The sequence below is a fragment of the Salmo salar genome, chromosome ssa20 (genome assembly GCF_905237065.1).
Source record: "Salmo salar chromosome ssa20, Ssal_v3.1, whole genome shotgun sequence".
In the NCBI taxonomy this organism is placed as follows: domain Eukaryota; kingdom Metazoa; phylum Chordata; class Actinopteri; order Salmoniformes; family Salmonidae; genus Salmo; species Salmo salar.
The window spans coordinates 76,469,736-76,482,211 of record NC_059461.1 but is presented as its reverse complement, the minus strand read 5'-3'; positions in this window follow the sequence as shown (position 1 = coordinate 76,482,211).

The following is a 12,476-nucleotide window of genomic DNA, read 5'->3' as shown; positions in this document are numbered from 1 at the left end:
TCTGTAACGTTGACGCTGTGAGTCAAGAAGCAGGTGCAGGTGAAATGTTTAATTAAACAACAAACATGAAACAAGACAGCGGCGAGATAGCATGAAAACAGGAAACAATACCGACTGAGGAATGAACATAAGGGAGGGACATATAAAGCGGGAGGTAATGAGGAAGGTAATGGAGTCCAGGTGTGAATCATGAGGATCTGCAGGTGTGCGTAATGAAGGATGTCAGGTGTGCGTAATGATGAATCCCAAGGCCAGTGGTTAGTATTCCGGTGCCGTCGCGAGCCAGAGGGGAGGAGCAAGAATAGACCTGAAAAATCCTCTTGCTGTGCTATTCTGGGCGCTACTCAAAACACAGTATCAGATTTGTCTCAGACAAAGAGAGAGAATAAGAAAAATGAGGGAGGAGGATGGAGGGAGGAGGATGACCGCATGAAGATATGAGCTGTCCGCCCACTTTCCTCCTGGGCTCTGTATGCAAATACTGACTGATAGTGATGTAAGCCTGTCTCCCTGCTTCTATCTCTCTGTTCTTATACTGTGTCTGAGGTCTATCTCTGAAAGGCTTCCTTCCTAGTCGGTGACACCGGTCCTGCCCTGACAATGTTATCTGTCCCGTCGTTCATCCCCCGGACCAGTGAGTGACCTTTCAGTTGCCATGGTGAAGTGTTTGTTGAAGAAGTAGGGCCCTCGGGGAGTAGAGACGGTGTGAATGACGTCCTGTCACTGTCACTGGCTCTGTCCTGGAAGGATGAGGAGGCTTTCTACAGAGTGTGTGCAGAATACACACTCTTACAAGCGTAAAGTACTTGCAAAAGGTATACAGTTAAATACAAATATCAAATATGAATCTTTAGAGAAAAACAAAACAACCTCCATACAGACACACACTTAAAAATCTTAAGAAGAAATCCCACACGCACGCACATGCTGTACTGCACACACACACAAACAGCCACACGCACACGCTCGCTCGCTCGCACACACACGTACACAACCTTAACCCTGAACTATCACAGTGGCATCTAAGGCTTCTCACACTCAGAAGACCCTCACATACAAACACAACTTTTCTAATCGATCCGACATAGAACCTATGCCTCACACTCACCTACACACACAGACACACACAGACACACAGACACACGTGATAGAGGAAGGGATGAGAAAGGGAAAGATGTGCGTTAAAGACAGAGATGGAGGGGAGAGAGTGGGAGGAGTGGAAAAAGATGAGATGAACATTATCTAGTAATTACCATCGTCCAACACAGCTCCTCTCTAGAACCCCTGAAAATTGTCCTTCATTTCTCAGAATAATTGCAAACATTTCACAGTTCTGCAAACAAACTGGGCTTGTATTCTGATTGAGATAAAAGACAATATGTATAACCGTCAAAGATGAAAGACGATGGAAGTTTCTCCGCTCGACCATTACCCTGTTGACCCCGACCCAAATCTCCACACAGCATAACTGTTTGTGTTGAGTGATGCTTTACTGAAATGCCTGGAACAAACAAAACAAATTACACAATGAGATGTTGTTATGACATCACGTGGTGTGGATTCGATCCCTCTCTGACCTCACACACATGGGTGCGCACACACATGCACACACACACACTCTTCCTCCTCTCTGCTAAAGCAATTAGGCTATAAACCCACAGGGAATGTGGAAGGTAAACTTCTTAACGCTAGTGGGAAGTTCAGGACCACATACTGTTTAGAAGAGAACACAGTGGGCAGAGTATGACGTTCAGTACCAGTAGAAAAACACTGTGGACTTCTTGACTACTTCCCATACACTTCCTATCCATCCGTCTCTCACCATGTCTTGTCTCCAGGACAGTGTATGTTGAAAAAGCTAATAGTTCAGGGGTCAGGTCACTCAACAAGGCCACTTAGAAATAAACTAAGCCATATGTACCTGGTCCACTGTATGTCAAACACACTGCACTGCTCATAATGGAGAAGTAATCAATTGGTTCCACACGTGGTGTGTGTGTGTGTGTCAAATCACATTTTATTTGTCACATGTGCCGAATACAACTGGTGTAGACTTAACTGTGAAATGCTTGCTTAATGAGCCCTTCCAATGATAGAGAGTTAAAAAATAGTAACAAGAGGAATAAAATACACAAGAATGGAGCTATATACAGCAAGTACCAGTACTAGACCAATGTGGAGCTATATACAGCAAGTACCAGTACTAGACCAATGTGGAGCTATATACAGCAAGTACCAGTACTAGACCAATGTGGAGCTATATACAGCAAGTACCAGTACTAGACCAATGTGGAGCTATATACAGCAAGTACCAGTACTAGACCAATGTGGAGCTATATACAGCAAGTACCAGTACTAGACCAATGTGGAGCTATATACAGCAAGTACCAGTACTAGATCAATGTGGAGCTATATACAGCAAGTACCAGTACTAGATCAATGTGGAGCTATATACAGCAAGTACCAGTACTAGACCAATGTGCAGAGGTACAAGGTACTTGAGGATGTGAAAATATGAAGCACTGCGCCGTGATTAGCTCAGTGTTCTGTCACTAATAGGAACACTATGTCACCGCCAAGTCTGAAGGGAGAGCTACAAAATTGTAGCCCCTTGGGTGCTGCCATAGAGTTACATTAGAAGTGCCCAACCAAGAAGGCTCAAGGTCATTGGCCACAGATAAAACGACGTCAAATCACATTATATGTACAGTAGCTTTGATTGGACTGATCATGTCAACATCATGTCAACATCAACATGTAAACATCAACATCATAAAATGTTAGCTAGCAGTCATCATCATGAATCAAGTCGACAATCTGCTGGCAAATCCTTTTTAATCCTTGTCATAGGAAGATAAATAATGAAGAGAAATTATAGATAAAACGTATCGGTGGTCATCATCCATTGGACATAAACATTACACAACAAGTTGGAAATTGCAAATTCAACAATGAGTGGTTTTGAAGGAATTAGTGACAGTGGCTAACGTTAACTGAAAGCATTGCAAAGCAGTTACTAGCCTGCTATTTAGTGGAGTGGCTGTGTGGTGCCAAATCTGGGATTAAGGGGCTCTTTTCCATGTTTAAAATGATAAACATTCAACATCGGCCATGCTGTCAATTAAGCATGATTTGTGCCACCCTCAAAACAACTGTTATCTCGGAACTGCGAAAACTTGACTTCAGTGAGTTCAAGACAGCTGGGAAGTCGGGAATAAACGAGCTCTGAGTGGGAAAACACGTTTTGAACGGTCATCCAACTCGTAATTGTAAATCCGGCCTCTTTCTAGAGCTACGACCTGAAGATCAATGACGTCATTATGATTCAACCTTGTTTTTTTCCGAGTTCCCAGTTGTTTTGAAAGCACCATAAATCCAGAGAATGCCAGACTTTGATGACAAGGTTGAATGACAAAATGTGCCCACGAAGGACCGATGCGCCACCTTCCTGTTCAAGTGAGCACAGCACAATAAGGTGAGTCCAAAAATGTATTGTATGCCGCTGCATAAATTACATATGTATACTGTAGCTAAGAAAGTAATACTAAGTGTATGTTGTGTAGTTAGATGTTAGTAACCCATGTGCCTCACCCTAATCTATTTACCACTCTTAATTTTGCCTACTGTTCTGACTTAGTGGTGCACATGTAGCCTATAACCTGTTTTAGAGAAATGTAATCATCGAATATTGCATGAGCTTTCATTGTCTGCTTATATGCCCCCTTTATTTATTCTACGATTATGACTTGTACAGGGAGAACATTGTAAGAACGGCCACGTTCTGAATTCTGTCGGTTTGAAGAATATATTTTGATTTGTTTAACCTTTTTTTGGTTACTACATGATTCCATATGTGTTATTTCATTGTTATGATGTCTTCACTATTATTCTACAATTTAGAAAATTAGTAGGATGAATGAGTAGGTGTGTCCAAACTTTTGACTGGTACTGTACACATACCCCCCAAATATGTATATTTATGCTAGTGTAGATTTTTCTTCAGACACACACACACACACACACACACACACACACACACACACACACACACACACACACACACACACACACACACACACACACACACACACAAATGGTTTGTAGGGTTCCGCTGATATAAGGGTTTATGAGCGGGGCCTGAGACATTAGCTGGAGGAGATTGGTTGACTGCGTCCTGCTTCCCTGATTACACACATGCAAATCAGCCTAATTATTCCACCAGAGCTTCCAAATATTAATCTCTGATTAAAAAACAGGAATCTTTAATTAGAACGCACCAATAAATCCATTTCCAACACACCTCAAGGGAGGGGAGGGGAGAGGAGCATATGAGGGGTATAAGAGCTAGTGGGTTTAAGAGCTAAGAGCTGGGAGAGAACCTCTGGAAAAATATAGAGATACAGTGTACATAAATCAGACAATTAGTTTAGTGCGACATGGAGACAGCAGGAAGTCGCATAGGGAGGGAGGACGATAAGTAACCGGAGATAGTGCATCACATATGAAGAGCATGGCTGTTAAGCTACGTCGTTGTGGCCTTAAGCGTGTGGGCTGTTAGAGTGAGGGGGGAGTGGCTCTGTGTACTGCAGTTAGTACCTATTGATAGGCTATCATCTGAGACACTCGTGAACGAAGGAGAGGGAGAGAGGAAGGGATGGAGAGAGAGAGGGAGAGAGAATACTTTTCTTCTGAGGGGGTTGATGATATCAGGACATGCAGTAGGAAGAGTGATAGAGAGAGAGAGTGATAGAGAGAGAGAGAGAGAAAGAAAGAGAGAGAAAGAAAGAGTGTGCAAGAGAGAGCGAGTAAAGAAGGGAGAAAGATGAAGGTGAGAGAAGTTAAAGAGAGAGAATGTCAGAGAGAGAGGAGGGAAGAATTTCTCAGAGATTTAATTTTAAAAATCCATCCGTGGAGCTGAGTATTCCCCATACTCAGTGTGGTTGTTCTCCGCCTGCAGAATGAGTTTTGCCACTAATTCGATTTTATTTACTTGAGTGCCTCTGTAGACGGCTGCCTGCTCTGCGTTGAGGCCCCTTTCTGCCTCACATGCTGATCACTAACACCTGCCGCCCAAATCCAGATGGAGATCAACACATAACAACAGCACACAGCAGTGTTCCACACGTGCCCACGCACGCACACACACCCACGCACCCACGCACGCACGCACCCACGCATGCATGCACGCACACACACACACACACACACACGTATCTCCCACTGACAGACACACCCACACAACTCAGCAATTTGTCACATCAACAGACACAAGCAAATCTGTGGTGTCTCACACGCACCACCTCACCTCTCACACACACATTGGCACGCAGTGCCAGCCAGCTCAGCACTGTGTGTCTGACAGGTGACAGTGTCTGACACAACAGAGTGGCTGGCCCTGGCCCTGGCCCTGTGAACTACAGCTCTGTGTTGTGTTTGGCTGGGAGGAAACATTCCGCCAGCTACACAACTAACATGGTGAAGAGACTCACACACCTCTATGTGCTTCAAAAGACTACAACAGCTTATAGTTTTTACAATCACTTTGGCACTAATTTCAGAACCTTGATGTCATTTTTCAAAACGCTAGACACAAAACTCACAACCGATGATCAAAATGCACATTTTTCAAAACACTTTTTCCAATTGCTTGGATACAGTACACATAACACTAAGATCATTTGTTCATTGAACTAAATCACCTGTTCAAAATGACACAACTGAACATTGTGAACAAGTACAACCATTTCAGAATGCAATTCACACATCACATCTGAGATGACTGTCTATTCATTTCATAACAATGATCAAACTATCAATTGATACAACTGCTCAAAATGATAAGTAACTGTTGCATTACTCTTAATGCATAGTTTTATGGAAACTGACAAACAGTATTCCATGTTTAGATCATGAAAGTTTCAGGATAACGAGATCCATTGACACCAATAACCGTGGAACATGAACCAACTGGACTACATTATCTATGGATGTAATATTTCATCATCATTCTTTATCAGACACTGTTTCTATGGTCCCATGTACCACTTTTCCAGACCATGTTTTCAGATTTGACATTACTTTACACTCACCGGCCACTTTATTAGGTACACCTATCTAGTACTGGGTAGGACCCCCTTCTGCCTCCACAACAGCCTGAATTATTCACAGTGTTGTACATTAAGAGATGGCCTTCTGCACACCACTGTTTTAAACAGCTGTTATTTGAGCATTTGTGGCATTTACATTTTAGTCATTTAGCAGACGCTCTTATCCAGAGCGACTTACAGTAGTGAATACAGTTCATACATTTAATTTCATGCATTTAAAAAATATATATTTATACTGGCCCCCCGTGGGAATCGAACCCACAACCCTGGTGTTGCACACACCATGCTGGCGTTGCAAACACCATGCTCTATCAACTGAGCCACAGGGTTGTGGCCTTTCTCTTAAATGAGTCTGGACATTCTCTTCTGACCTCTCTCATTAACAAGGTGTTTTTGACCACAGAACAGCCACTCACTTATCGCAAAATTATCTGTAAGCTCTAGAGACTGTAGTGCATAAAAATCCCAGGAAGGCAGCTGTTTCTGAGATGCTGGAACCACCATGTGTGGCACCAACGGTCAAAGTTGCTTAGATTACGCATCTTGCCTGTTCTAATGTTTGGTCGAACCACAACTAAAGCTCTCTACTCCACAGTGTATACTCTATATATTGAGTTGCAGGCAGCCACAGGATTCGCTGTTCGAAGGAGCAGGCTGTTTGCGTTAACACGCAGGTGTACCTAATAAAGTGGCTGGTGAGTGTACGTATGCAGGCCATTGTAATCGCTTTTCCAATACTGCCAACTCGTTTCTGATGATTGATTTCACACCGCAGATTTGCTTGGGAGGTGAGGTGGTGTGTGTGAGACACCACAGATTTGCTTGTGTCTGTTGATGTGACAAACTGCTGAGTTGTGTGGGTGTGTCTGTCAGTGGGAGATATGTGTGTGTGCGTGCATGCATGCGTGCGTGGGTGCGCGGGTGTGTGCGTGCGTGCGTGGATGCGTGCGTGCGTGGGCGCGTGTGTGTCTTTTTGTCAATGACAGCTGGTGCGTGATGTCTAATATTAAAGAAGTCTCAAGGTATTGCTCGCCTGAGGTAGAGTACCTTATGATAAGCTGTCGACCACACTGTCTACCAAGAGTGTTCTCATCTGTATTATTCGTAGCCGTCTATTACCACCACAAAGCGAAGCTGGCACTAAGACCGCTCTCAACCAACTCTATAAGGCCATACGCAAAGAAGAAAATGCTCACCCAGAAGCGGCGCTCCTAGTGGGCGGGGACTTTAATGCAGGCAAACTTAAATCAGTTTTACCAAATTTGTGCAACCAGGGGGAAAAAAATCCTAGACCACCTTTACTCCACACACAGAGATGCATACAAAGATCCCCTCCGCCCTCCATTTGGCAAATCTGACCAAAATTCTATCCTCCTGATTCCTGCTTACAAGCAAACACTAAAGCAGGAAGTACCAGTGACTCGCTCAATACAGAAGTGGTCAGACGACGCGGTTGCTACACTACAGGACTGTTTTGCTAGCACAGACTGGAATATATTCCGGGATTCATCCAATATCATTGAGGAATACACCACCTCAGTCATCGGCTTCATCAATAAGTGCATCGATGACGTTGTCCCCAGTGACTGTACGTACATATCCCAACCAGAAGCCATGAATTACAGGCAACATCCGCATTGAGCTAAAGGCTAGAGCTGCCGCTTTCAAGGCGCGGGAGACTAATCCGGACGCTTATAAGAAATCCCGCTATGCCCTCAGACAAACCATCAAACAAGCAGAGCGTCAATACAGGATTAAGATTAAATCCTATTACACTGGCTCTGACGCTCGTCGGATGTGGCAGGGCTTGAAAACTATTACGGACTACAAAGGGAATCCCAGGACGCGTGCTGCCCAGTGACATGAGCCTACCAGACGAGCTAAATGCCTTTTATGCTCGCTTCAAGGCAAACAACACTGAAGCATGCACGAGAGCACCAGCTGTTCTGGATGACTGTGTGATAACGTTCTCGGTAGCCAATGTGAACAAAACCTTTAATCTGTCAAGGTATAGGGGGCAGTATTTTCGATTTCGGATGAAAAGCGTGCCCAGAGTAAACGGCCTAATACTCGAGCCCAGAGTAAACTATTTGCATATTATTAGTAGATTTGGATAGAGAACACTCTGAAGTTTCTAAAACTGTTTGAATGATGTCTGTGAGTATAACAGAACTCATATGGCAGGCAAAACCTGAGAAAAACCCAACCAGGAAGTGTGGAAATCTGAGAATTGTAGTTCTTCTTTTGAATCCCTTTCGAAACTACAGTGTCTGTGGGGTCACGTTGCACTTCCTAAGGCTTCCATTGGCTGTCAACAGCCTTCAGAAAGTTTTTCCATCATTCTCCTGTTACTGGGCAGAAAATAGTAGCTCAGTCAATGAGTGGACTGCCTGGGACCAGTGAGATGTTTACTGCGCAGGCACGTTTGGCGCCCCCCTCCTTCTTTTTCTCCTGGAATGAATACGCTATTGTCCGGTTGGAATATTATCGCATTTTTACGTACAAAATACCCTAAAGATTGATTGTAAACAACGTTTGACATGTTTCTACGAACGGTAATGGAACATTTTGACTTTTCGTCTCTGGTACTGCGCTCGCGCATTATGCCTTTGGATAGTGATCTGAATGCACGAACAAAATTGAGGTATTTGGACATAAATATGGAGAATTTCGAAAAAAAGAACATTTCTTGTGGAAGTAGGAGTCCTCGGAGTGCATTCTGACGAAGATCAGCAAATGTAAGAGAATATTTATAATACTAATTCAGAGTTTTGTTGATGCCAGAACTTGGCGGGTAGCTGTATAGCTTGCTTCGATGGCTGAGCTATGTAATCAGAATATTGAACAATGTGCTTTCTCCGTAAAGTTATTTTGAAATCTGACATAGCGCTTGCGTCAAGGAGTAGTGTATCTATAATTCTTTCAATAACTGTTGTAAATTTTATAAACGTTTATGATGAGTATTTTTGTAAATTGATGTGCACATTCACCGGAAGTTTTGGTGGGAATACATTTTCTGAACATCACGCGCCAATGTAAAATGCTGTTTTTGGATATAAATATGAACTTTATCGAGCAAAACATACATGTATTGTATAACATGAAGTCCTATGAGTGCCATCTGATGAAGATCATCAAAGGTTAGTGAATATTTTAGCTGTACTTTTGGTTTTTATGATGCATGTCCTTGCTTGGAAAATGGCTGTGTGGATTTTCTTGTGAAGTTTATGTACTAACATAATCTAATTGTATGCTTACGCAGTAAAGCCTTTTTGAAATCGGACAATGTGGTTAGATTAACGAGAGTCTTATCTTTAAAACGGTGTAAAATAGTTGATTGTTTGAGAAAATGAAATGATGAGATTTTTGCTGTTTTGTATTTCGCGCCATGCTATTTCACTGGCTGTTGAATAGTGTGGGACGGTCATGTCCCACCTAGCCCAGAGAAGTTAACCTGTTTGGGATAGGGGGCAGTATTTCCACGGCCGGATAAAAAACGTACCCGATTTAATCTGGTTACTACTCCTGCCCAGAAACTAGAATATGCATATAATGAGTAGATTTGGATAGAAAACACTCTAAAGTTTCTAAAACTGTTTGAATGGTGTCTGTGAGTATAACAGAACTCATATGGCAGGCCAAAACCTGAGAAGATTCCATACAGAAAGTGCCCTGTCTGACAATTAATTGTCCTTCTGTAGCATCTCTATCGAAAATACAGCATCTGTGCTGTAACGTGACATTTTCTAAGGCTTCCATTGGCCCTGAGAAGGCGCCAGAAAGTGTAATGGGGTGTCTGCAGTCTCTGGGCTAAGAACAGCAGGAGTATTTGTTAGTGGTCAGGCTGGAAACAGTGACACTGGAGATGCGCGTCCACGAGACTACTCCATTTTTTTCTTTCAGCCTTTGAATGAATACAACGTCGCCCGGTTGGAATATTATCGCTATTTTACGAGAAAAATAGCATAAAAATTTATTTTAAACAGCGTTTGACATGCTTCGAAGTACGGTAATGGAATATTTTGACATTTTTTGTCACGAAATGCGCTCGCGCGTCACCCTTCAGATAGTGACATCAACGCACGAACAAAACGGAGCTATTTCAATATAACTATGGATTATTTGGAACCAAAACAACATTTGTTGTTGAAGTAGAAGTCCTGGGAGTGCATTCTGACGAAGAACAGCAAAGGTAATCCAATTTTTTTTATAGTAAATCTGAGTTTGGTGAGGGCCAAACTTGGTGGGTGTCAAATTAGCTAGCCATGATGGCCGGGCTATGTACTCAGAATATTGCAAAATGTACTTTCGCCGAAAAGCTATTTTAAAATCTGACACCGCGATTGCATAAAGGAGTTCTGTATCTATAATTCTTAAAATAATTATTATGTTTTTTGTGAACGTTAATCATGAGTAATTTAGTAAATTCACCGGAAGTTTGTGGTGGTTTTGCTAGTTCTGAACATCACATGCTAATGTAAAAAGCTGTTTTTTGATATAAATATGAACTTGATTGAACAAAACATGCATGTATTGTATAACATAATGTCCTAGGAGTGTCATCTGATGAAGATCATCAAAGGTTAGTGCTGCATTTAGCTGTGGTTTTGGTTTTTGTGACATATATGCTTGCTTTGAAAATGGCTGTGTGATTATTTCTGGCAGGGTACTCTCCTGACGTAATCTAATGTTTTGCTTTCGCTGTAAAGCCTTTTTGAAATCGGACAGTGTGGTTAGATTAAAGAGAGTCTTGTCTTTAAAATGGTGTAAAATAGTTGATTGTTTGAGAAAATTGAATTGTGGTATTTTAGTTGGTTTTGTATTTCGTGCCGTGCGATGCCATTGGCTGTTGGCTAGGGGTTCCGCTAGCGGAACGTCTGTCCTTAACAGGTTATTAAACAGGTCAACATTCACAAACCTGCTTAGCCAGACGGGTTACCAGGACATGTGCTCAAAGCATGCGCGGACCAACTGTCAAGTGTCTTCACTGACATTTTCAACCTCTCCTTGACCGAGTCTGTAATACCTGCATGTTTCAAGCAGACCACCACAGTCCTTGTGCCCAAGGAAGCAAAGGTAACCTGCCTAAATGATTACCGCCCTGTGGCACTCACGTCAGTAGCCATGAAGTGCTTTGAAAGGCTGGTCATGGCTCACATCAACAGCATCCTCCCGGACACCCTAGACCCACTCCAATTCGCATACCGCCCCAACAGATCCACAGATGACACAATCTCAATTGCACTCCACACCGCCCTTTCTCACCTGGACAAAAGGAACACCTATGTGAGAATGCTGTTCATCGGCTACAGCTCAGCATTCAACACCATAGTGCCCGCATCACTAAGCTAAGGACTCTGGGGCTAAACACCTCCCTCTGCAACTGGATCCTGGACTTCCTGATGGGCCGCCCCCAGGTGGTAAGAGTAGGCAACAACACGTCTGCCACGCTGATCTTTAACACTGGGGCACCTCAGGGGTGTGTACTTAGTCCCCTCTTGTATTCCCTGTTCACCTATGACTGCATGGCCAAACACGACTCCAACACCATCATTAAGTTTGTTGATGACACCACAGTGGTAGGCCTGATCACCGACAACGACGAGACGGCCTATAGGGAGGAAGTCAGAGAACTGGCTGTGTTGTGCCAGGACAACAACCTCTCCCTCAATGTGAGCAAGACAAAGGAGCTGATTGTGGACTACAGGAAAAGGTGGCTCGAACAGGACCCCATTAACATCGACGGGGCTGTAGTGGAGCGGGTCGAGAGTGTCACGTTCCTTGGTGTCCACATCACCAACGAACTTTCATGGTCCAAACATACCAAGACAGTCGTGAAGAGGGCACGACAAAACCTTTTCTCCCTCAGGAGACTAAAAAGATTTGGCATGGGCCCCCAGATCCTCAAAAGGTTCTACAGCTGCACCATCGAGAGCATCCTGACCGGTTGCATCACCGCCTGGTATGGCAACTGCTTGACATCTGACCGTAAGGCGCTACAGAGGGCAGTGCGAATGGCCCAGTACACCATGCTTCCTGCCATCCAGGACCTATTTATTAGGCGGAGTCAGAAGAAAGCCCAGAAAATTGTCAGAGACCCCAGTCACCCAAGTCATAGACTGTTTTCTCTGCTACCGCACGGCAAGCGGTACCGGAGTGCCAAGTCTAGGACCAAAAGGCTCCTCAACAGCTTCTACCCCCAAGCCATTAGACTGCTGAACAATTCATAAAAATTGGCAACGGACAATTTACACTGACACCCCCCCTCACCCGCCCCCCCTTGTACACTGCTGCTACTCGCAGTTTGTTTGTTACCTATGCATAGTCACTTCGCCCCCACCTACATGTACAGATTACCTCAACTAGCCT